Source organism: Somniosus microcephalus, chromosome 8 (assembly GCF_052327205.1).
Source record: "Somniosus microcephalus isolate GS21.2 chromosome 8, FLI_Smic_1.0, whole genome shotgun sequence".
In the NCBI taxonomy this organism is placed as follows: domain Eukaryota; kingdom Metazoa; phylum Chordata; class Chondrichthyes; order Squaliformes; family Somniosidae; genus Somniosus; species Somniosus microcephalus.
In genome coordinates, this window is record NC_140994.1 from 241,280,405 (window position 1) to 241,307,738 (window position 27,334).

Sequence of the window (27,334 nt, forward strand, 5' to 3'; positions counted from 1 at the left end):
CTCCTGGCTCCACAATAATACTGCGGCCTGGGTTCGACCCCCACATAAGCCCACGGGTTAGGCTCCCCAAAGGACCTACCTGTGGGCTGTTTCAGCATCGAAGCTGGCTGGAGTTCATCAGGCCCCACTGGGACACAACGATTGGCGTCTGTGGATCGTCTGTTTCATTCTAATGAGGGCTGATGCCGAATTTCATCTGGCCCCAGGCCAGCAGGGACCGGCGCTCAAAGCAATCACTTTGCCAACTTGATGCCCATTTTGGGCCCAAGTTCAATTTCTCAGACTCGGAACTTGCAGATTTAAAAGCAGAGGAATGAAAGGGGACCTTAAAGAGCTTTATAAGATAATGAATGAAACAGACAATATTGGACTGGAGGAAAATCTCTGGACTGGTATAAGAGGCAGTTGGAGACTGTGATGATGAGACTGTAAGATTACATCGAAGGATGAGCTGGAGGAACCGACTCTCTTCCCTCATCCCTTGTCTTTATTTATCCTTAAATAATAAGGTTGAGTCCACGAGGGTGCTGCCAGAAAATGAAAAGCGAAGGTGTAGTGTTAGGAGATTTAAATCAGTCAGGAAATATTAAAAGGTGGAAAAAGCATCAATGGTACATGGCTGAAATAAAGAACAGAGGGAAAAGAAACAAAAAGAAGCATCATCTATACTAGGTTAAAAAAACTCACAGGATTGAAGGAAGCAAAAGCCTGTTAGGCCGTTAAACTTACTGTGAATGCAGCTCTATCACCAACGTTGTTTGTGCCAGATTCTCACACAGGTCTTGTGATTCACTGAGCAGTGGGAATTCCTACAGAGTATCGGTGATAGGCACCAGACAGCAATTCACCACCTCAGCAGCACCTGTCCACGCACTGAGTGTTAATAATAGGCTCAGCAATATTACAAAGCAAAATTTCACAACGAGCAGCACCGTGCGTGGATCCTGCGTTAGCTCCCACACTAGAAACCCCGCCAGAGGAACTTGGGGCCGATGTGAACTATCGGGTGTCTGACCGGCGGAGCAGGAGGGCGATGGACGGCCGCCCGATGGTGCTGATGGCAGGCCCGGTCCATGTTGACGGACGGGCCTCATTAGCATCACGCCGGCCGGCCTGGGGCAGAAATCGATGGGCCTACCGCCTGACTCCGTCCGCCCAGCGCTAGGCCCGGAAGAAGATCGGAGCAGCCACAGTGACTGCAGGAATGGGGGGAAGGGGGGCTGAGCCATTCCCCGCCATTTTCCGGGACATTACTATCCCGATTCCACCAGCCGGGACGCCTCAAAATTCAACCGCTCACTCCCTGAACAGTGGGATTATAGGTCATTGAATACAAGAGTACATTGAGGCTTGTAAGCCAGATATTAGAGAAGACAATTACATTGATATGGAGAATAAACTAAAGACAAATGATTAGGGATAACATGATAGGTCACATTCAATGTTCTGTTTAATAATTTATAAGATTTGCAAAATTTCTGCATCTCCCCGAAGGTTATTATCAATAAAAGGAACCCTGCATGGACATTTTAAATAAAAAAGGGTACCCAAGAAGGCATCTGTGCCTCGTGGCAGAAAGCCTGTGGGATTCCAAAATGGATTCTGCAGTGCAGACAGCTTGGGAGAAATCAAAACTAAGGCTGCAGGTTTTCTGTGAAGAGAAACTTTGTGTTTTGGAACGAGACAGGACTCTGAATTATGCATTAAACTGAATTAGAGATGGATCTAATTGCAGTTTAGGCCTATAGTTAAGGCCATCAAACAGTCTGCATACATTATCGGAAACCGATTAACACAGCCATCGAGGTTGGACAAGCCCATCAAGGAACTTTCAGGACAATACAAGTCAATTATCGGGCCGGTAGATGCGATTACCGGCCATCTAAAACCATTAGTATGAATTGCTACCATTATTTTAAACTAGCCCACCAAAATTAAAACAAAGAACTAACCTGATTAGGCGCGAAGATAAGGGTTTTCGACGAAGGTATAATTGAAGGCCCTGGGTAACATTGAGTTAGGGCAGCTAGTTCGTTCGTTCGTTCGGAGGTCCGTAGAGTTTGTTGGTTGGTGTGCTGGTGCTGCTCCTCGGGCCCCTCGCCCTCGTGGCTGACGTTTTTTCCCCGTCCCGCGCTTAGCTCCTGGCCTTTGCCCGTGCCCTATTCCCACTCCATCTGGAACTGCCCCGGCACCAAGTCAGGCGGACATGGACAGATTCAGGCCAGGCGAGGCGGGACGCGACAAGGGGGGAAAGGAAAACCACCGAGGGGCAGACCGGCTGGAGGAGACCAAACAAGGGGAGGCTTGGAATCATCGAGCCTTCAGCCTCAGCCGACCTTCGAATATCTGCACACTAACTCAAACTGGCAGCTGTCGACGAAGAATCATCCTTGCAAGGTAAAGTACCCAAACAGAGACTTTGACTTTGGGGTACTCGAACCTGGACAATGCCCTTGCAGCACCCGGAGACCACTTGATGACGGCAGGCTCCAGAGAGCACCAAGAGCGAACCCCGAACCCCACTGCTGTTTTGAATTGAGCAAACCCTGTTTTTGATTGGTGAGCATAGATTCTGACCCCTCATAGCTTAATCTAGTTAGGTATAGGGGGTGGGATAAGGTAAGGGGATTGTTAAGATAGTTGTTTTCCCTCGATGTGCTGTGTGTTCCCCATTCCCTGTATAAGTGCATTTGCCTTTAAGGTTAGAGTGGTAACTTCTTTTAAGACTGTATTAATTTTTCCTGTTCAATAAAAACTTGGTTTTTGGTTGCATCCAAACCACCTGTCTACTCGAGTTTTCTGTATCGCTGCCTGTACCTAAGTCCGGTGTCTAGAACCCAGGGGTGTGGGAGTGATTCAAACCACTCACAAACAGTCAGGGGCATAACTGACTGGGCGCACGCGCCACACCCGCCACCCCCCTACGGAAATGGCGACCGCAGCAGGAAAACCGGCATCAGGGTTGCGATATGGTAGACAATGGTTCGGATGAGCGAACCGTTATGGAGGAAAGGATTTCTGATTATGGCCCAGAAATTCGGGTCCCGACGCGTGAGTACGGACGGAGTACTCACGTGTGGACCCGATGGAAGTGCCAGTTTCTTGCATGCACTACGCATGCGTGGGAAACCGGCTTTTCCGATCCTCTGAACCAAAGGGTTCAGAGGTCGAACGCATGCGCGCAGGAGTCTGCGCATGCGCGTTGAACTTCTTTTTTTACAGGTTTGCCCGTGCGTGAAGGCCTCTACAAATTACACATTAAAAAACCAGACATAAGGACTTCATTTTAAAAGGTAAGTGGTCAATTAATTAAAATTAGAACATTTTTTCCACAGGTTTATTATTTTTAAATACTTTACAATAAGGTAAGTGTATTTTTAGCCCCGATTTTTCATAAAATTATTTTTTTCAAAAATTTAAATTATTGTTTAACATAGTTATTTAATGTTATTTATAGTTGATTTAAATAGTGTGATGTTTTTTTCAAATTTATTTTAAGGTTAAGTACTGTTTTGGGCACCAGGATTTTTCATGAGTTTGACATTTCTGTCTGTCAAACTCATGAATGGACTTTTCCCTCCTCCGATTGGTTGCCCAGTGCTCACGTGATCCCAGCCAACGCATCGCACTAAGTACACCGCTGGATCACGCAAGCACAGCGTGCTGGGAGCTGGGCCGGGCCACAGACAGGAAATGCACGGAGGCCCAGGCCTCAACTGCCGACGCGTTAGGTTAGTGTAGGTCGGGGGCTTGCACCCGCAGGAAGCCCCCGACACGAATTTCTGGGCCAATGTGTTTAGCAAGGTGAATATCACTAAAAAGTGGATCACCACTCTGTTAAAGGCTGGGCATCCAGTAGATGCAGCAGCCAAGTGGACAGAGGGAAAGGAGCACAGGAAGTCCTTAGAGAAGGCAGTTTGGCTGATGTGCTTTATAAAGCAGATCCAGCTGCTGGACGGGCTCGTTGCCGCACAGGCAATTGAGTTAAGGGAGTCAGCCCTGGAGATCCAGGATAAGGCTCGCACAGGGGGAAAATTATTAGCAGCTTTGCAGGCTTTGAACCAAGAAAGAGTGCATCTAGTGAGAGAACACAAGGCCCAGTTGGAATACCTACAGTGCCAAGTCACCGAGGCCAAGGGAAATGAGTCAAGGTTATGGGAGAAAAACGCCCGCATGGCAAGGCAGGTTAGGGAACAGGAAGAGAGAGTGCAGGAGGTAAAAGCCGTTTACAAGCTAGTGAATGAACAGGGGTTTGAGGAGGCAGACCACGGCCCCTGTAAAGAGAGGATAGAAAATCTGAGCCGGGCCCTCCGGAGGGCAAAAGGCATGGTATGCCTCATAAGCCCAAAGGCAGGTCAGGCAGATTTTATGGGGAACAAGGGGAGGACAGTTCCAACATCACCGGTAGTGCCTAGGGACGACCTGGTTGAGCGAGAGGAGACCTCACGACCAACACCCATAGCGCCAAGTTTCTGCGAGGTTTGGCAGCAAGGGGGGGTGGAATCCAGAGTGGAGACAGAGGTGGAGGCGGAGGTAGAGTAACCCCCGCCCGAAAAGTCGAAACCAGACCCGATGTGCCCAGCATGGCATTGGAGGTTCGGCCCACCCGCCAATGGCGAAGATGAGGGACCCCTCCAAAACCACTTCGTATTACCCTTTAACACCCAGCAGCTTAGGCTTATGGTCAACCATATCACGAAGCTTTCCGCCAAGGGAGACCCCTCGATCCACTTCAGGGAAATAGAGCAGACCGCCAGCGTCAATGACTGCGATGATGCTGAGAAGGCCAAGATGCTGCTATTCTCCCTGGAGAGTAACCTCCTCCAATCCCTCTCTGAAGAGTGTAAGAGGGGACAGAGTGGGTACGAGGAGCTTAGAGATGTGGTTCTGGAGGCCATGGGGATGGATGAGGGAAGTCCTTTCTCCCACGTGGAGAAGACGGTACAATTCTCAGGGGAGACCCCGCAGGCTTTAGTGGACCAGTTGTGGCCGGTGTACCAGAAAGCCTGCCCGGGGACGCGGGACCGGGGATTCCTCAATGGGGATTCTCTGACGCATTGGCTCCGTTTTCTAGTGGCGAACAGCTTGCCACAGATCTGGGCCAAGTCAGAAGCCTGGTTCGACCCAAAAGATCCCCAGACCACAGAGGTCACGGTAATTAGGCAGCTCACTCTGGCCTATAAAAATGGTAGGGGAGCCGATACACACTCACCCAAGGGTAAGCTGCATAAGGTAAAACCCGGATCGGGTAGGAAAGAGTAGCACCAGGAAGGGAGTAACCCCACAGCACAAAGACCAATTTTTACTGTAATGATCAGTAACATGTCATTCTAGAATGGTACACTAGGTGGAGCTGTATGTTTAAGAGTGGGGCTACCCACAAGGCAGTAGTCAAGATGGATGCTGTATACTAGTTCACATGGCTGAATAAATGTCTAGCACAAGCTAGCTGTTCATAATGAAAATGTCTACTTATTTATGAACATAACATGGTACCAGGATTGGTAATATCTGCTGAATATTGTGAAACGCGACATGGAGACTTTGAAGCCACCGAAGGGTTTGAAACTCACGGGGAATGTCGACTGCAATTGGCGGACTTTCAAACAACAATTCGAACTCTACATTGCAGCCATTGGGTTCAGTACGAAGCGAGATGCAAGGAAAATAGCATTGCTGCTCATGGTTGCAGGCCCGCAGGCGATAGAGTTATTTAATACATTTGTATTTGATCAAGAGGAGGACAGAGAAAAAATGGATGATGTGCTAAAGAAGTTTGATACACATTGTTCTCCCAAAAAGAACGAGACCTATGAGAGGTACGTGTTCCATTCACGGACACAGCAGCAAAATGAGACTTTTGATAGCTTTGTGACCGATCTGAAACCGAAAGCACAGACATGTAATTTCTCTGAACTGAAATCATTCATGATTCGTGACCAGATTGTGTTTGGTATTCATGATAAAAAAGTCAGGGAACGTTTGTTGAGAGAAACCGAACTAACATTGGAGGTTGCTGTGAAAATATGCCATGCCAGTGAGCTAGCTCAGAAGCACGTGAAGATTTTGAGTGAAATTAATAATGATGCGACTGTAATGAGTGAATGTGCTGCTGTTGGTGCTGTGTCCTACAAGGGGAAGAAACATGGGCAGAACAGAAATGCAAAGCAATCAGAGGATGGAATTTTTAATTGTAAACGCTGTGGTTACCAGCACCAGTCACGACAATGCCCAGCGTTTGGGAAAATGTGCACAAAATGTAATGGAAAGAATCACTTTGCCAAACAATGCTTTTCAAATGTAAAAACAAAGAAACGGCAACAAGTCAATGTGATTGAGGACACTGATTTAAGTGAGACATTTTTTGTAGGAATGGTGTCATGTGACAATATAGAAAAGGATACAGAAAATGTGCAGCCCTCAGGAATGGACAATGCTGAACATAAAGTCAATGCAGTGAAAGAGGACAAATTGATTATGCCACTGCAGGTAAATGGAGCATTAGTTACATTGAAACTAGACATTGGGGCAAAAGCAAACTTTATCAGTATGAGTGACATTTAAAATATGAAAGAAAAGCCCAAAATACAGAAAAAGTCAGTACTACTGAAGAACTATAATGGACAGAAAATAGATAGCTTAGGTGTATGCAGACTTAAAGTGACAGTCAAAGACAAAGTGCATCATCTCATGATTTCTGTTGTGGCTGAAGGACTTGATTCACTACTAGGTGACAAAGCTTGTGAGGACTTAGAACTGGACAAGCGAGTCTACCGTATAAACTGTGCCATAAGCAGACCAGATGACTCAATGGATTCTGTAGTGAGTAATTTCCAGGATGTGTTCAAAGGATTTGGGGTTCTACCATTCACTTACAAGATCCAGCTAAAGGAGGATGCTCAGCCAGTGGTACATGCTCCACGGAGAGTTCCAGCAGCCCTGCGTGACCGGCTCAAGAAAGAACTGGACAGAATGACCACACTTGAGTCATCAGGAAAGTCAAAGAGCCAACAGACTGGGTTAACTCCATGGTATGTGTAAAGAAAAAGAACAATGATCTAAGAGTATGCATGGATCCAAAGAACTTAAATGCAAACATAAAACGTGAACACTACCAGATTCCCAAGCGAGAAGAAATCACCAGTGAAATGTCAGGTGCCAGATACTTCACAAAGCTCGATGCCTCACAAGGATTTTGGCAACTAAAACTGGATGAAGAGAGCACCAAATACTGTACCTTCAACACACCATTTGGCAGGTATTGTTTCCTCAGAATGCCTTTCGGGATGATATCTGCATCTGAAATCTTTCATAGAGCGATGGAACACATAATTGAAGGTCTGGAAGGAGTTCGGGTCTATGTTGATGACATCATCAGCTGGGGCTTCACACTGAAAGAACACAATGAGAGACTGACTAAAGTGCTACAGAGCATACGCTGGAATGGACTGAAGCTCAACAAAGCCAAGTGTCAGTTTGGTGTCCAGGATATCACTTTCCTAGGAGATAATCTATCTGGTAAAGGAATAGAGCCAGATATGGAAAAAGTAAATGCCATACTCAACATGCCCTGGCCCACTGACAAAAAAGGAGTGCTACGCATCATGGGGATGATAAACTTCATTGGAAAGTTCATTCCTAACTTGTCAGCCAAGACAGCCTGTCTGCGAGACGTGCTACATAAAACAAATGAGTTTGCATGGACAGAAAGACATGAACAAGAGTGGATGAACCTCAAAACAGTGCTAACAACCACACCTGTACTCACCTTCTTTGACCCAACAAAGAGAATCAAAGTGTCAACGGATGCATCAAAAGATGGCCTAGGTGCTATCTTGCTACAAGCAGAGGGTGAAGATTGGAAGCCTGTTGCCTATGCCTCCAGGTCTATGACTGATTCTGAGTGTCGACATGCCCAGATTGAAAAGGAATGTCTAGGCTTGGTAGTTGGACTAGAAAAGATCCATGGCTACATATATGGACTTCCCACCTTCACAGTTGAGACAGACCACTGCCCACTGGTTGCCATCATTAAAAAAAAACCTGAATGAGATGTCTCCAAGGATTCAATGACTCATGATGGAGCTGCAAAGATATGACTTTGAACTGATCTACACACCAGGCAATTCATCGTGTTAGCAGATGCATTATCCCGAGCACCCACAATGAGTCATGTGAGCTCTACTGAGGAAGACGTGGATGTTCATGTGAGTATGGTCACTGCTGCGCTGCCCGTGTCAGACACAAAATCAAAGCAAATAGCAGAAGAAACAGTAAAAGAGACAGTGTTACAAACAGTAATAGAGAACATTCATCATGGTTGGCCAAAAGGTTCCTGTCCAAAGTACTTTCACATCAGGTCAGAATTGAGTGTCGCAAGTGGACTATTACTAAAACAGAACAGAATAGTCATTCCACAGGCTCTACGTCAAGACATGCTCAAAAGGATTCATGAGGGACACCTCGGAATTGAAAAATGCAAAAGGAGAGCAAGAGACACTGTTTATTGGCCTGGCATAAATAAGGACATTGAGAACATGATAGGCAAATGTGAGACATTTCAGAAACACCAAAACAAACAAGCAAAGGAACCAATGATAGTAGCTGACTTACCAACAGCAGCATGGCAAAAGGTTGGTATGGACCTTTTTCATTTGAATGGTAAAGACTAACTAATAGTGATTGATCACTATTCTAACTATCCTGAGATGGCGCTGCTCTCAAGCACATCAGCAAGCAGTGTCATAATGCATGTTAAATCCATCTTTGCCAGACATGGAATTCCCAGGATTGCCGTTAGCGACAATGGTCCGTGCTTCAACTGTAAGGAGTGGCAACAGTTTGCAGCACATTATGACTTTCAGCACATCACATCCAGTCCTCTGTATGCTCAGTCGAATGGTAAGGCAGAGAAAGGTGTTCAAGTTCTCAAACAGCTACTGAAGAAAGCAACAGAAAGCAAGTCTGATCCTTATCTCGCCCTGCTGAGCTACCGAGCCTTCCCTTTAGACTCTGGTTCTTCACCTGCTGAACTCCTAATGGGTCGCAAGTTGCGCACCACACTACCCTGCTGTGCAAAAGAAAAGCAGAGTAAGGAACTGAGACAGAGACTTCAACTGTTAAAGCTGAAACAGAAATCATACTATGACAAGTCATCCAAAACCCTGAAACCATTGACAAGGGATGATGTTGTCAGGATTGAGGATCCAGATGCATGGAACAGGAAAGCTACAGTTCTTGAGGAAGTAGGACCAAGATCATACACTGTTAGAACTGAGGAAGGACAGATTCTCAGGCGGAACCGCCGTTCCCTCCTAAAAACACAAGAAACTATCCAAGAGCAAATTGATGACAATGCCGCAACTGAATCTTGTCACTCACCACCAGAACAATCTAACACAAACACACATACAGGCTCTCATGAAAACACATCAGACTTACCTGTGCTGAGAAGATCCACACGTGAAGTAAAAAAGCCTGATAGACTTAATCTTTGAGTACAAAGAAAACTATAATTAAAGACTGAAAAGCTTAGAGTTCATAAAGTAAAGCTTTGAAAATGTGTTGACTGTTGTGAAGATGTTTATGTCGTTATGATTGATTGATACTGATTGATATTGATTGTGTTTAACCTCAAAGAAAGGGGGAAGTAATGATCAGTAACATGTCATTCTAGAATGGTACACTAGGTGGAGCTGTATGTTTAAGAGTGGGGCTACCCACAAGGCAGTAGTCAAGATGGATGCTGTATACTAGTCCACATGGCTGAATAAATGTCCAGCAAAAGCTAGCTGTTCATAATGAAAACGTCTACTTATTTATGAACATAACAGTTACGGGTGTGGGAAGGATGGCCACTGGCAGAAGGAGTGTAAGAACCCTTGGAAGTATAACAAGGGAAAGCATCCCACAGCCCCAGCCCTAAAGGCGGCGGTAGGGACCCATTCCGCAGAGATCGAGTCGCCTTTGGACGCCATGAGGTCCTTTCTGACTGGCCAGGGATGAGTAGCAGCCGCCACTGGTGCTCTCACCCCATCAGCCCCATCCAACCCACAACCGTGACTAGAGCTGGCACAGCCTATGTATCTGTGTTCGCTCCGATATGATGAGTGGAGGAGACCCATGTTGGAGATGGAGGTGGAAAAGGTAGCGGGGACCTATCTGTTGGACACGGGGACATCACGCACCGTGATCTACTCAGCTAACCCCACCATCTCACCTCTCTCCAGCGGGGTCCCATACAGTCTTTCGGGGTTCACGCATAAGGAACAGGCTGGCTCGGTCGCCATCCCGCTCGCCATTCATAGAAACATAGAAGATAGGAGCAGGAGTAGGCCATTCGGCCCTTCGAGCCTGCTCCGCCATTCAATGAGATCATGGCTGATCATCCAAATTCGGTACCCTGTCCCTGCCTTCTCCCCATATCCCTTGATCCCTTTAGCCTTAAGAAATATATCCAACTCTTTTTTGAATATATTTAATGAACTGGCCTCCACCGCCCTCTGTGGCAGAGAATTCCACAGGTTCACCACTCTCTGGGTGAAGAAACTCCTCCTCATTTCAGTCCTAAAAGGCTTACCCCTTATCCTTAGACTATGACCCCTGGTTCTGGACTCTCAGCCATCATAAACATCCTTCCTGCATCTAGTCTGTCCAGGCCTGACAGAATTTTATAGGTTTCGATGAGATCCCCTCTCAATCTTCTAAACTCCAGTGAGTATAATCCCAATCGACGCAATCTCTCCTCATACGTCATTCCTGTCATCCCAGGTATCAGCCTGGTGAATCTTCACTGCACTCCTTCCATGGCAAGAATGTCCTTCCTCAGGTAAGGCGACCAAAACTGCACACAATACACAAGGTGCGGTCTCACCAAGGCCCTGTACAACTGGAGCAAGACATCCTTGTTCCTGTACTCGAACCCTCTTGCTACGAAGGTCAACATACCATTTGCCTTCTTAACCGCTTGCTGCATCTGCATGCTTACCTTCAGCGACTGGTGCACAAGAACACCCAGGTCTCTTTGCACTTCCCCTTCTCCCAATCCATTGCCATTCAAATAATAATCTGCCTTCCTGTTTTTGCGACCAAAGTGGATAACCTCACATTTATCCACATTATGGTGCATTTGCCATGTTTCTGCCCAATCACCCAATCTGTCCAAATCATATTGGAGTTTCACGACATCCTCCTCACAGCTTACCCTCCCACCCAGCTTTGTGTCATCTGCAAATTTGGAGATATTACATCCAATTCCCTCGTCCAGATCGTCATTAATATATATTGTGAACAGTTGGGGTCCTAGGGCCGATCCTTGCGGTACCCCACTAGTCACTGCCTGCCACTCGGAAAACGACCCGTTTATTCCAACTCTTTGCTTTCTGTCCGCCAACCAGTTCTCTATCCAAGTCAATACCTTGCCCCCAATCCCATGTGCCTTAATTTTGCACGCTAATCTCTTATGCGGGACCTTATCGAAAGCCTTCTGAAAGTCCAAATACACCACATCCGCTGGTTCTCCCTTATCTATTTTACCAGTTACATCCTCAAAAATTTCCAGTATATTAGTCAAGCATGATTTACCTTTTGTAAATCCATGTTGATTCTGTCTGATCCTGTCACTGCCTACCAAGTGCTCTGCTATTACATCTTTTATAATAGATTCTAGCATTTTCCCCACTACCGATGTCAGGTTTACCAGTCTATAATTCCCCGCTTTTTCTCTACCACCTTTTTTGAATAGTGGGCTAACATCAGCTACCCTCCAATCCATGGGTACTGTTCCAGAGTCTATCGAGTTCTGGAAGATGACCAGCAATGCATCTACTATTTCTAGGGCCACTTCCTTAAGTACCCTGGGATGTAGATTATCAGTCCCTGGGGATTTATCGGCCTTCAGTCCCATCAATTTTCCTAACACCATTTCCCTACAAATACTGATTTCTTTCAGTTCCACCCTTTCATCAGGCCCTATGTACCCCGGCATCTCTGGGAGGTTATTTGTGTCCTCCTTTGTGAAGACAGAACCAAAGTATGAATTTGGTTGGTCTGCCATTTCTTTGTTTCCCATTATAAATTCCCCTGATTCTGACTGTAAGGGACCTACGCTTGACTTCACCAATCTTTTTCTCTTCATATATCTATAAAAGCTTTTGCAGTCAGTTTTTATGTTCCCTGCTAGCTTACTCTCATATCCAATTTTCCCTTTCTTAATTAATCCCTTTGTCCTCCTTTTTTGAATCCTAAACTGCTCCCAATCCTCAGGATTATTGCTTTTTCTGGCCAATTTATATGTCGTCTCCTTGGATCTTATGCTATCCCTAATTTCCCTCGTTAGCCACGGTTGAGTCACCTTTTTTGTTTTATTTTTATGCCAAACTGGGATGAACAAATTCTGTAGCTCATCCATTCGGTCTTTGAATGTTTGCCATTGCCCATCCACCGTCAACCCTTTGACTGCCATTCCCTAATCAATCCTACCCAACTCGCTCCGCAGACCATCGTAGTTTCCTTTATTTAAATTGAGGACCCTAGTCTCTGAGTTAACTATTTCATTCTCCATCTTAATGAAGAATTCAATCATATTATGATCGCTCAGACCCAAGGGGCCTCGTACAACAAGATTGCTAATTAATCCTTTCTCGTTACATAATACCCAGTCTAAGATGGCCTGATCTCTGGTTGGTTCCTCGACATATTGGTCCAGGAAACCATCCCGTACACACTCCAGGAATTCCTCCTCCACAGTGTTGTTACTAATTTGGTTGGCCCAATCTATATGTAGATTAAAGTCACCCATGATGACTGCTGTGCCCTTATTGCACGCTTCTTTAATTTCCCTTTTAATGCCATCCCCAACCTCCGCCTTACTGTTGGGAGGTCTATAAACCACTCCCACTAATGTTTTTTTCCCCTTAGTATTTCTCAATTCTACCCATACAGATTCCACATCATCAGAGCTAATATCCTTCATTACAATTGTATTAATCCCTTCTTTAACCAGTAATGCTACCCCACCTCCCTTTCCTTTTTGCCTATCTTTCCTGAATATCGAATACCCCTGGATGTTGAGTTCCCAGTCTTGGCCATCCTTGAGCCACGTTTCAGTAATCCCAACCAAATCATATTCGTTTACCTCTATTTGCGCAGCCAATTCATCCACCTTATTACAAATGCTCCTCGCATTAAGACACAAAGCCTTCAGGCTTGTTTTTTTAACGCTCTTAGACCTATTAGAATTATTATTTACTGTGGCCACGTTTGATTTAAACCATTGATTTCTCTGACTGCCACTTTTGTTTTTCTCCTTCCTATCTCTTGCTTTTATCCCTGTTTCCCTTTCCTCTGTCTCCCTGCTCAGGTTCCCAACCCCCTGCCATTTTAGTTTAAACCCCCCCGAACAGTGCTAGCAAACCTCCCCGCAAGGATATTTGTCCCGCTCTGGTTCAGGTGTAACCTGTCCGACTTGTACAAGTCCCACCTTCCCCAGAAGCAGGCCCAGTGATCCAGGAAACTAAAGCCCTCCCTCCTGCACCAACTCTTTAGCCACGCATTCATCTGCTCTATCCTCCTATTCCTATACTCACTAGCACGTGGCACCGGGAGTAATCCAGAGATTACAACCTTTGAGGTCCTGCTCTTTAATCTGCTACCTAGCTCCCTAAATCCTTGCTGCAGGACCTCATTCCTCTTCCTACCCCATGTCATTGGTCCCAATGTGAACCACGACCTCTGACTGTTCACCCTCCCCCTTCAGAATGCCCTGCAGCCGTTCAGTGACATCCTTGACCCTGGCACCAGGGAGGCAACAAACCATCCTGGAGTCACGTCTACGGCCACAGAAACGCCTATCTGTTCCCCTTATGATAGAATCTCCTACCACTATTGCTCTCCCACTCTTTTTCCTCCCTTCCTGAGCAGCAGAAGCACCCCTGGTGCCGGGAAGTTGGCGGCTGCTGCCATCCTCTGGTAAGTCATCCCCCTCAACAGTATCCAAATCGGTATACCTGTTTGAGAGGGGGATGGCCACAGGGGTCCCCTGCACTACCTGCCTGCCTCTACTGCTCTGCCTGATGGTCACCCATTTCCCTTCTGCCTGTGCAGCCCTTACCTGCGGTGTGACCACCTCATCAAACGTGTTATCCACGACCCTCTCAGCATCGTGAATGCTCCAAAGCCCATCCATCCGCAGCTCCAGCGCCGCAATGCGGTCTGCTAGTAGCCGCAGCTGGATGCATTTCTGGCACACGTGGTCATCAGGGACACTGGCAGTGTCCCTGAATTCCCACATAGAGCAAGAGGAGCATAACACAGGGCTGGGCTCTCCTGGCATGACTTACCCTTTAATTAATTTAAATTAATTCACTATCACCAATTAAAGATAAACTCTAAGGTGCTTGTACGGTTTACCAACAGTCCCCGCTACACCAGAAAGACCTTAGCAACTATAAACCACAGAGTTAAAGTTTAAAAAAGAGAAATACTCACCAACCAATCACTTACCTGCTCCCTGGTGACATCACACTCTGATTACTTTTTACCTCTCTCCCCGCTGCTGAGTTGGTAAGCCTCACCTCGCTCCCTGGAACTGGTCGGGCCTCGATGCTCGCGCCAGTTTTTATACCGGGCTCTGCCTCACCTCGCTCCCTGGAACTGGTCGGGCCTCGGTGCTCACGTCGGTTTTTATACCAGGCTCCACCTCACCTCGCTCCATGGAACTGGTCGGGCCTCGGTGCTCGCGCCAGTTTTTATACCGGGCTCCGCCTCACCTTGCTCCCTGGAACTGGTCAGGCCTCGGTGCTCACGCCGGTTTTTATCCGGGCTCCACCTCACCTCGCTCCCTGTTCCGAACTGGTCGGGCCTCGGTACTCGCGCCAGTTTTTATACCGGGCTCCGCCTCACCTCGCTCCCTGGTCCAAACTGGTCGGGCCTCGATGCTCGCGTCGGTTTTTATACCGTGCTCCGCCTCACCTCGCTCCCTGGTCCGAACTGGTCGGGCCTCGGTGCTCGAGCCGGTTTTTATACCGGGTTCCGCCTCACCTTGCTCCCTGTACCGCTCCACTCCAAGTGGACATGTGTCCTGATGAATTGGGAAGTGGAGAGTGGAAGAGGGGTCCTGGGGGCCGACTTTATCGTGGGTCATAGGATCCTGGTGGATTTGAGGAATCACTGCCTCTGGGGGGCAGGAAAAGTAAAGAACGGTGAGATCGTAGTTATCCCGGGCAAGGAAGGGAAGGTGACCCTCTGCACCATGAAGCCCAAAGAGGATTATAACCTCGAGCTCATGGTCAGCAACACCCCACCAGAGTTCCAGGCATTTGTGCAGGCCCACCTGGCCACATTTGCCACTCACAAGCATGACTGCGGGAGGGTCACAGGATTTGAGGTCAGAGTAGATGGGGACCCCATGGCCCGGCCACAGATACAGTATAACATCCCCAGGGAAGCAGAGCTGGACATGGAAGCAGCCATGTCCTCGTTAGTACAGCAGGGAGTTCTGAGGCCGATAGCCACCCATGTAAACTCTCCATTGTGGCCGGTTAGAAAACCGGACAATTCCTGGAGGGCCACGGTGGACTATCGGGTGCTCAATAGTAACATCCCAGCCCGTGCACCCACAGTGGCTGCAGTTGCCGACCTGATAGGGAGTGTTCCAGCATCCGCGACCACTTTCACGGTGCTGGATATTTCCAATGGGCTTTGGTCCATCCCTGTAAGAAGGGAGGATCAGTACAAGTTTGCCTTTACGTTTAAAGAGCAACAGTACACGTGGAACTGCTTGCCTCAGGGCTTCCATAACAGCCCCAGCATCTTCCATCAGTGCATGGCAGACAGTTGGAAGGACTTTAGTCAGCCCGGACAATTGGTGCAATATGTGGATGACCTGCTCCTGTTCACTGATTCGAAAGAGGAGCATGGCCCACTATTGGCCGAACTGCTGGAGCTGCTTGGGCAAAAGGGTTTCAAAGTGAATCCCAAGAAGGTGCAAATCGGCCAGCAAGAGGTGAATTTCCTCGGTCTGACCGTGCGCACCAGAGAAAGGGCCGGAGGTAAGACCGTCCCGTTGAGAACGGAGAAAAGACAGCCCCTAGAAGGTCCGTCCGGAGCAGCGGGGGAGCCTTCAGCGCAGGTTTTAAAACAGGCCGCTGGTTATATCAACCAGTGCAAGCTGTTTCAGCCTGAAAAGGGAAAACAGCCAGTTGGGGAAAGGTCTGAGGATAAAGATCCTCAGCCTGCAGCACGAGCGAGTTCACAGACTACACAAGCAGGCGCTGTGGTTTGCTTGAAGGGAGGGGCCATCCAGCCCATCGATTGGGACACGCCCCCACTCTTCTGGGATCCAGACGAGGGGGAGGGACTTGAGGGCGAAAACCCCGCCCCTAACCCAGGTGTAGAGAGGGAGGGACCTGAGGTCGAAAACCCCACCCCGGACCTAGCCATGGGACCCGGGGGCGGAGACTCTCAGCTCGCAGCAGCAGGCTGCGAAAAGTTACCTGCCCCCAGCCTAGGTTCGGGAGGGGTCAAGCCTGGGGTAGCAGCGGCTCGGGTAAAAGGCCCTGCGGCAAAGACAGCCCCACCCGCCAAAGCCCCCAGAAGATCCCTGCGGATGCCCCAGCCGAGAAAGCCATGGTCACCAGCCCTCCAGTTCCCAAGGGCCGCCCCTCGAGCCAGGGAGAGGTCCAAGGACAGAGTCCCTCAGCCAGCAGCCTCGGGCTGCGAGGGACCAACAGTGAAGGACGGTGCGGTCACGCCGGGGGTAGCGGCGTGCCGCAGTCCGACCAGGAATTAGCCTGGCCGCCCGGAGACAGGCGGCGGATGTACATAGTTTTGGTTTAAGTTTTAAGTAAGGTGTAATTATTTAGCTTAAGTCTGGGTATTTAGCTTAGGTTAAATAAGGTGATGGGTAGTTTGAGTAAGAAATCTGCCGAGAGTGTATATTTGGGTCGAAGTCGCTGGACCCGACCATGCCTCACCAAGCCAGCGAATCTATTTGGGACCTGGCTGCATGTTTTACATCTTTTTGCAGAAAGATTTTCGGGATGGAATGGATCGTGATCCTATTCGCCCTGGTCGGGATGAGTGCGGAGAGGAAGGGCGACGTCCAGGACTCCCACCTCTATGGGTGTTCGGGATACATGGCGCGCCTGGCGATCGACTGGAGCGGTGAACGGGATGCGGAGGAGGCCGCCGTCTACTTCCACGAGGGAAGGTGGCCAGGATGGTTGGGGTCCAATTCGTCTCAGTACTCCAGCCAAACCGGATTCACGTACGGGGAAGCCTCCCTCCTGTGCCCCCGGGTGCGAATCGTTACCACGAGGGTCAGCGTCACTGTTGGAAAGCGAATATATTTGACATGTAAAGGACACATTCCACTGGATAGATGGTGGTGGCTCAGGAAGTTGACCAAGGACATGAGGAACCCCCGAAGTTGAATGGGAACGTTTGGGTAATAACACCCATCGGACCATTACCGGGACTCATGGAGGACTGAGGGTGTGTTGGGACAAATGGTGGGAACCGGACCAAGGATTTATATCTGTATGTGGGGGTCAGAGACGGTCTGCTCCGCAGGCATATCCATTGTTTTCCACCAGCAGTGGCAAGACGCCGGGGAGGGGATAAGGTGGGATACCAGCCTGAAGGCGTGCGCAGTCCCATTCTCCCCGGTCCCAGTCAATGCCACTGAGCTAGTAACCCGCCCCCATAAGCCCCCGCCCACGGCGCAGGCGGCGAGGTTATCCAGGGAAGGTTGCCCCACCGCCACCAAGGGACCAGGGAATGGGATGGCACTAGTCCCCACCGATCAGATGCTGTACCAGGGGGTGCACTACGTGGTAGCCTCCATGATTTTAAATCTCACGGAGGTACATTTACCGGAGTGGTGCCCAAAAGAAACAGAGCAGTTATACCAGGCCCTATTAAAGGACATGTTCAAGAAGTTTTACGAGTTCGATTTTGCCCTCGTGGACAAGACCGAATTCTACACCACACACCGAGAATTTTTGGGTAACCCAGGGAGACAAAGAAGGGGTGTATGGAATGATGTTTTTACTGCGTTTAATACTGGGTCCTCTGTCATCAACAGCTTAGATGACATGGAGCTGCAGACCCAGATAAACGGTTTAAAACTACAATTAAAAAGGATATTACTGGATGAGAACAAGGTCGTGAGCTCGGAGTTGCATGAGGACCAGGCCATGACAGTCCATTTAAAGGAGATCATAGCCGAGTTGGAAAAGCACGCAAAGACGGTAAATGTTCTCATAAGGGAGGACAGAAATGCTTCTGACCAGGCTGCGCAGAATGAGGTATGCATGTTATACGGGGCGTGGTTGCTGGGCGAGGGCCGCAGTAACCTGGAGGATTTAAAACAGGGTTTGGTCCACTCCTGGATTAGCAACAAGCACCTCGCAGCCCTCCACCCTTTTGAGAACGCATTGAGCCCGTGCCAACTCCGGCTAGCCTCTGAAGCCTATCCAGTCCCCATGGATTGTCGGCGTTCCAACCACACAATCATGGGAGTAGTAGTTAGGATGCCGGTCATGGGTAGGACAGCCTGACCCGCACCAGTATACAGGGCTGAGAACATTGAAGTCATTCAAGGGGGTGCACACATTCCTTTGACAGCGGTCCCGCCTTACGTCATTAACTGGGAGCACGCTATGACAGGTACTGACCTCTCAGGGTGCCGGAGCCGGGGAGCACACATAATCCTGTGTCCCCAGCACTTGAATGCCTTTTCATAAACCACAGTGTGAGTTCAGAGCTGCTGATGCGAAGCCTATAAATTGCACCATGGAGGTAATGGCACAAGGCCATGTTCCCCCGCAGGTAGCATATATAGGGTGTGGGACATATTGTGTCACCACCGGCGCGTCCCACTACCAGCACGGACAGCATAGCTGGTGTCCGGTTACTGACAGCAGTTTCTGTTTTAAACCCAGGGCAGACGTTCAAGTGGCCCAGGAGCGAATTGTCCCCATTCCCGAACCCTCCACTGTTCACCTCACTGTGTAGGAGAATTTTACGAACTTGCAAAAGTAGGTAGTGCACCTTGGCTACGAAATTCCCCCTCTCCCTGAATATTTGACCAAAATTCTAAAAGCCGTTATAGTTTCACAGAAACATTTTTACACTCTCGAGCAGAAAACAGTAGAGATAGGGACATTGTGACTCCACCCTGGTGGAGCCTATTCAATAATATAGAGGTCCCTTCGTGGATCAGACTGGCTTCCCACATTCTCGTGGTTTGCCAGTTAGAGATAGTGCTGTATTTAGTTTGCATTCAGTGTAAGGGAAAAGGTCAGTGGTCAGAATTCCGAAACCAGAGGTGGAGGAAGATACGCCAGTTTAAGACTTTTTCCCTGTTTTTCGATTAAAGAATTGTTGTTTCTTTGTGTTTGTGTTTTTAATTAAAGGTTTTCTTTTGTTGTCTGTGTTGCGACGCGGCTTAATAAAGATCTGTGTCCCAAGTGGTGCAGGGGTGTTAGACCCCTCCATGCTTGGATGTGTGTGTAAAGTCTGTAATTTTACTCTCTGTATGCTGATGTACACTACATTTTCGCAGAATGGGAAGTGCATGTGTCATGGGTATATTAGATGGATAATTACAGGGGAAGGTTGAATATGGCGGGTCAGAAAAATTTTGCTCACTTTACTCACCCAGCACGGTGGCATAGTGGTTAGCACTGTTGCCTCACAGCGCCAGGGACCCGGGTTCGAATCCGGTCTCGGGTGACTGTCTGTGTGGAATTTGCACATTCTCCCCGTGTTTGCGTGGGTTTCCTCCGGGTGCTCCGGTTTCCTCCCACAGTCCAAAGATGTGCGGGTTAGGTTGATTGGCTATGATAAATTGACCCTTAGTGTTAGGGGGATTAAATACGTGGAGTTACGGGGATCGGGTGGGATATGTGTCGGTGCAGGCTCGATGGGCCGAAATGGCCTCTATCTGCACTGTGGGGTTTTAAAAAAAAAAAAGTATGATACTTCAAGCAAGTTTTAGTATCACAGGGAGGACTGTAAGATTTGCAAAATTTCTGCATCCCCTGAAGGTTATTATCAATAAAAGGGACCCTGCATGGACATTTTAAATTAAAAGGGGTACCAAAGATGGCGTCCGTGCCTCGTGGCAGAAAGCCTGTGGGATTCCAAAATGGATTCTGCAGCGCAGACAGCTTGGGAGAAATCAAAACTTAGGCTGCAGGTTTTCTGTGAAGAGAGTCTTTGTGTTTTGAACGAGACAGGACTCTGAATTATGCATTAGACTGAATTGGAGATGGATCTAATTGCAGTTTAGGCCTATAGTTAAGGCCATCAAACAGTCTGCATACATTATCAGAAACAGATTAACGCAGCCATCGAGGTTGGACAAGCCCAGAAAGTAACTTTCAGGACAATACAAGTCAATTATTGGGCCAGTAGATGAGATTACCGGCCATCTAAAAACCATTAGTATGAATTGCTACCGTTATTTTAAACTAGCCCGCCAAAATTAAAACAAAAAACTAACCTGATTTGGTGCGAAGATAAGGGTTTTCGACAAAGGTATAATTGAAGGCCCCAGGTAGCATTGAGTTAGGGCAGCTAGTTCGTTCGTTCGTTCGGAGGTCCGTAGAGTTCATTGGTTGTTGTGCCGGTGCTGCTCCTCGGGCCCCTCGCCCTCGTGGCTGCTGTTATTTCCCCGTCCTGCGCTTACCTCCTGGCCTTTGCCCGTGCCCTTTTCCCACTCCATCTGGAACTGCCCCGGCACCGGGTCAGGCAGACGCGGACAGATTCAGGCCAGGCGAGGCGGGACGCGACGAGGGGAGAAGGGAAAACCACCGAGGGGCAGACCAGCTGGAGGATACCAAACGAGGGGAAGCTTCGAATCATAGGGCCTTCAGCCTCGGCCGACCTTCGAATATCTGAACACTAACTCAAACTGGCAGCTGTCGATGAAGAATCATCCCTGCAAGGTAAAGTACCCAAACAGAGACTTTGACTTTGGGGTACACGAACCTGGACAACGCCCTTGCAGCACCCGGAGGCCACGTGATGACAGCAGGCTCCAGAGAGCACCAAGAGCGAACCCCGAACCCCACCGCTGTCTTGAATTGAGCAAACCCCGTTTTTGATTGGTGAGCAGAGATTCTGTCCCTTCATAGCTTAATCTTGTTAGGTATAGGGGGTGGGATAAGGATAAGGGGATTGTTAAGATAGTTGTTTTCCCTCGATGTGCCATGTGTTCCCCATTCCCTGTATAAGTGTATTTGCCTGTAAGGATATAGTGGTAACTTCTTTTAAGACTGTATTAATTTTTCCTGTTCAATAAAATCTTGGTTTTTGCTTGCATCCAAACCACCTGTCTACTCGAGTTTTCTGTATCGCTGCCTGTACCTAAGTCCGGTGCCTAGAGCCCAGGTGCGTGGGAGCGATTCGAACCGCTCACAAACAGCCAGGGCCATAACTGACTGGGCGCACTCGCCACACCCGCCACCACCCCTACAAGTTTAATATTAGGTTTGCTAATCTTGACCATGATCAATACCATGGGAGAGGACCCAGTCGATCATAATTATACTGAAAGTCTGTCTACTGATGAAATTGTCCACCTCATCTAGTGTTACAATATTATATTAATTAAGATTTTGAAATAATATATTAAATTAAATGTACCATAGATAAACATTACAACAACACACAAAACTTTCAAAAACATGCATTATAGCACTGTTAAACATTAATATTTTCAACAAAATTTCACTTTGTCAAAATAGGTGTTTTTTAAGTGAATGCCAGTTACAGATCTGTGGCTGTCTTACACCTTGATGGTTAATGTCTCCCCAGACAGCACAGCCGAGATTGGGAACTCACCACCTGGGGAATCTCAGGTGTGAATCTGTATTCTGTCACTCTGGGCAGGACAACACTTTCACATCCAGTTTATGGCAGTTTAGATAATGAATGACCCAATTTTGAGTTTATTCACTCCCTTTTCATTCCCTCAGAGCTGCTCACTTTAATCCTAAACCATTGCACCCACAAGAATCTGTTGAAAATAGTCAAATCCAGACACATAAAATGTGACAAAAAGAACACAACGTGGACTTGGTCTTGATGGAAATATTTGGTTCTCTGGCTCCCAGTGTTTAAAGCAGAATGTTTTCACTTTCCACATCTTTTATAAAATGACTGGCAGGAGTATTTAAATATTAAACAAGATGGAGAGTGAAACTAAATTCTCAACTTTGTCCTTCACAGTGAGAGCGAGACCACTTCCGGAGATTTGGATCATCACAGTTTCGGGCTACTTGTTGGTTAAACTGGGCGTTGCTGTTGGACTGATTTGCTGCTTGAAGAGGATGAACAGAGTAAGAATTTCTTTAAGCTTTCCAGTAAATCAGAAATTAGTGCCGAGCTCTCACTGACACTGAGAAAACTGATGTTCGTTGAACAGATATTATGTGGTCACAAACTGTATTTTAAAATTTCATTTAATATTGTACATTGTACTGAATTTAAAGGAATCGTCAGTTAAAGAAAGTAATTGTTCCAAATTTGGTGAAATGTTATAGCTTTGAATATTTTTCCTGATTCAAACGGCAATAACTTCCCTGCTCCCACTTTCCATCAGGCTCTGAGGAAGGAATCAGGGCGATCTCGGAGGGCCATACCTGATTATCAATGAATGGACAATGCTCAAACTAGGAGCCCAATCTTTTAATATTTTTCATTGATTATCACAAATATTCCCCTTGGAAATTAGTAATTTGAAAGTTGTCGGAAACCAATATTTGAACAGTTAAAGCACAACCAGTAAAAATATCAATAAAAAGAAATTACTAATGTATTCTGTGACAGTTAATGAGTCTGATCATTTTAATGTGTGCTGTTATTCCTGTTGCTGTGTCCTGGTGGCGCTAGAGAGCTGCAGTAGTGTTGGGGCCTAGAAATGAATTTGTCGCTCTGTAAACCACTTCCTCCCTGGCAGGACGATAGCAAAATACTGCAGATGCTGGAAATCCAAAATAAGAACAGAGAATGCTGGAAAAACTCAGCAGGTTTCACCTGATTTACTCATAGTCAAATCTCAGTCGATTCAAAAGCAAAGTTTCTGTTTCGGAGAGCCCTGTCGTGTTTGTGTTCGAGGAAGGAGTGTTTCAAGGCTGTGTGCTTCTGGGTGAAGCGAGGCGTTGTGGAATGGGAACTATTGGGGTGAGAGGCCCAGAAATGTGGTAACTAGTGGAAAGTTTGAACTGACATGAAGGATGTGATATAATCTGTATTGTTCAGGATGTTTACATAGAATTACATAGAATTTACAGCACAGAAACAGGCCATTGGGCCCAGCAGGTCTGTGTCGGTGTTTATGCTCCACACGAGCCTCCTCCCACCCTACTTCATCTCACCCTATCGACACATCCTTCTATTCCTTTCTCCCTCATGTACTTATCCAGCTGCCCCTTAAATGAATCTGTTCTATTCGCCTAAAACACTGCATATGGTTGTGAGTTCCAGCGAGGAAAGAATAGGGAAATCTCTGAGGGCCATACCTGATTATCAATGAATGAAATACAAACAGAAAATTAATGAACTTTGCTCACACTGGGAGCCCAATATTCTAGTTTTTAAAATTTTAATTTAATTTACTATCACAAATATTCCTCTTGGAATTTGGAAATTAATAACTTGATTGTCGTCAGAAACCAATATTATTTGAACAGATGTTTGAAAATACACAACCAGTAAAAATACAATAAACTGAACAGTACGACTGTATTTAGTGAAAATTAATGATTATGATTAACTTTACACCAGATCACAGCTCAGGGAGGTAACAAAAGAGACAGGATCAGTAGCTTTAGTAGGAGAGCATTGTTCTGTCAGAAGCAGAGTTGTCAAGGAGGTAACTTTACTGGTGAGGTCAGTCAACCACAGGGAGAACCTCTTAGAAATGTGGTCACACTATGGCTATGAACTTTGACCTCAATGGTGTGACTTTATTTTACATTCATGCATTCATTGTAGGGAAAATCTTCTACAATTTTTCTGTCAGTAACTGGAGTTAGTTTATCATTTTAATCAGGTCTATTCCTACCAATTACTGAAGCCTTTAATTGTTGAAATTATCTCATTAACACTGAGCCAGTGATGTGTGGGTCATGGTCTGTTCTGTTCCCCATTCTGTAAAATGACCCCTCTATTTGACTTCCTCTTTATCCATCACTTCCAGTCCAGTGTTTATTATTGAAGGATAAGCTCTTTATTTAAAGCACATTTCTTGCCTCTTGTCAGATATCGAACAGCGGGAATCCACACGAGGCGACAGGAAATGAAACAGATGATTCACAAGAAGCTGTCGCATTACAGACGCTGAACTCTGATACTGATCTGAGATCATAGAATGACTGATACAGCACAGAAGGAGGCCATTCAGCCCATCGTGCCTGGGCCCAACGAGATCTGCAGTCTCTGGAAACTAGGTCGATCCAACTTGGGAAACTTTAGAAATAAATTTGTGGTTTTATTCTGGAGTTATTTTGTGGTAAATTTTATGTAGCTGGTTTAGTTTATATCCCAAAGTGTACATTTCAATAGTTCCCAGTCTCAGTATCTGTTATTTCACTTTACAAGTCCTAACTTGGCAGGTCGCTATAAGAAATTCTAATGGGTGGAAATTCGTGCGGAGGTTGGGCGGAATTCCTGATCTCCACTCGGGGCTGGTGAGGCTCCAGGCTGGGATACAGTTTTATAACTGTAGGGACTGACGGTGACCCAGTGGTGCAGCCGTGTGCGGAGCTTGAAGTGTTGGGACGTGGATTTGTGACTGTGGGTCCCCAATGAGTGATCTCAGCTGGACTCTCTGCAGAGGAGCTGAATGGAGCTGAGCTGCTACAAATGAGAAGGAATGAAACTCGGCTCAGTAAATATGGGCGTCTCCCCAGCACCTCCCAGCACCTGTTCACACAACGAGATCGCGGAATCTCCAGAGAAGGTTGTCTCCATGCTCTCACCCAGGGAATTGTTTGCAGCAGAGTGCGACTGAAAGATTAACAGAAAGGAAACAGCGGGAATAAAAGTTGTGGAAAAGTAAATCTGCAACTTAAAGTGGGAATGATTCCAGCTTTGGGAATGTTTTATTAATTTATCCTTAACAATCAATTAAAAGCCCTGAAAATCAATTGTTTGCTGATTTTACTGATAGATTGTGATGAAGAGATTGGTTTGGAATGGAATGGGAAAGTATTTCCTTTTGTCATTGAGTCTCTCCTGTCCTCCACCCTATCACAGACCTTCCCCTTTGTTCTTTCCTCCCCCTCTTTTCCCTGGCTCTCTACTTGCTCAAAAACAGTTAAATCTCTAACATCTGCCAGTTCTGTTGAAAGGTCATCGAGCTGAAACATTAACTCTCTTTCTCTCTCCACAGATGCTGCCTGTCCAGCTGAGTGCTTTCCATGTTAGAAATCGGGGGTGTTCAAAATGTATATGGTTTTGCAGATAAAACTTGTCATGGTCGTATGTTTTTGCTGTGTAACTAGCATGTTATATTCCATCTTCAACCCTGATTAAACACAATATACCCGTCATATTGGTTTGCAGTCGATCCTGATTATTTGAACTACTAGAGATAAGCTACTAATTGGCCTAATCTCTACATCCAGCATTTTCTGTTTTTATTCCTCTTTAGCCACGTTGCAATAATGGGGAGAGTACATTTCCCTTTCATTTTGACTCCATTCTTTTAACCATTTATGGGAATGCAGCCAACGTAATGGGCCTGTGTACCTGATAAACCCCTTCGAATCCAGCACAGCTCCAGTTCTGTACCTGATAAACCCCTTCGAATCCAGCACAGCTCCAGTTCTGTACCTGATAAACCCCTTCGAATCCAGCACAGCTCCAGTCCTGGACATGATAAACCCCTTCAAATCCAGCACAGCTCCAGTTCTGTACATGATAAACCCCTTCGAATCCAGCGCAGCTCCAGTTCTGTACATGATAAACCCCTTTGAATCCAGCACAGCTCCAGTTCTGTACATGATAAACCCCTTTGAATCCAGCACAGCTCCAGTTCTGTACATGATAAACCCCTTCGAATCCAGCACAGCTCCAGTTCTGTTCATGATAAACCCCTTCGAATCCAGCACAGCTCCAGTCCTGTACATGATAAACCCCTTCGAATCCAGCACAGCTCCAGTCCTGTACATGATAAACCCCTTCGAATCCAGCACAGCTCCAGTCCTGGACATGATAAACCCCTTCGAATCCAGCACAGCTCCAGTCCTGTACATGACGAGGTGGCTCAGCAAAAGCCTGAGATTGTTCTGTGTGAAACTTTCAGGCCTGTGATCTGCTCCTTGATTTCATAATAAATCTGGACTCACTTCCCCAGATTCTGGGTCACAAATAATTTATCAAAATGTACAGAAGTATTACAGTGAATGAAAATGAGGCCAAGAGAGATTCCCTCAACTGAAGTGAGGTGTGATCTGGTTGCTGAGTCGTCCCCTCATAATCCAAGTTCTGAGAGTCATAAGAACATAAGAACATAAGTAATAGGAGCAGGAGCAGGCCATTCGGCCCTTCGAGCCTGCTCCGCCATTCAATGAGATCATGGCTGATCTTCTGTCTCAACTCCATTCACCGGCCCTATCACCATATCCCTTGATGCCCTTACTAGTCAGAAATCTATCGACTTCTGTTTTGAATATACCCAATGACTGAGCCTCCACAGCCCTCTGGGGTAGAGGATTCCAAAGATTCACCACCCTCTGTGAGAAGAAATTTCTTCTCAGCACAGTCCTGAATGGACTACCCGTTATCATGAGGCTGTGGCCCCTAGTTCTAGACTCCCCAGCCAGGGGAAACATTCTCCCAGCATCCACCCTATCAAGCCCTGTAATAATTTTGTATGCTTCAATGAGATCCCCTCTCAATCTTCTGAATTCAAGAGAATACAGGCCTAGATTAGTCAATCTCTGCTCATACGACAGTCCCGCCATCCCAGGAATCAACCTCGTGAACCTTCGTTGCACTCCCTCTATGGCAAGCATATCCTTCCTTAGGTAAGGAGACCAAAATTGTACACAATACTCCAGGTGTGGCCTCACCAAGGCCCTACATAATTGGAGTAAGACATCTTTACTCCTGTACTCAAATTCTCTTGTAATGAAGACCAGCATAGCATTTGCCTTCCTAATGGCTTGCTGCATCTGCACATTCACTTTCAGTGACTCATGTACAAGGACACCCAGGTCCCTTTGAGCATCTGCATTCCCTAATCTTTCACCATTAGGAAATACTCTGCCTTTCTGTGTTTTCCACCAAAGTGGATAACTTCACATTTATCCACATT

At 46.9% G+C, this 27,334-nt stretch overlaps 1 pseudogene; it reads left to right on the forward strand.

The window, feature by feature from the left end:
• LOC147114200 (uncharacterized) overlaps window positions 1-25,563 on the forward strand; it is a 29,135-nt pseudogene extending 3,572 nt beyond the window's left edge.
• Window positions 25,564-27,334: the final 1,771 nt, after the last annotated feature.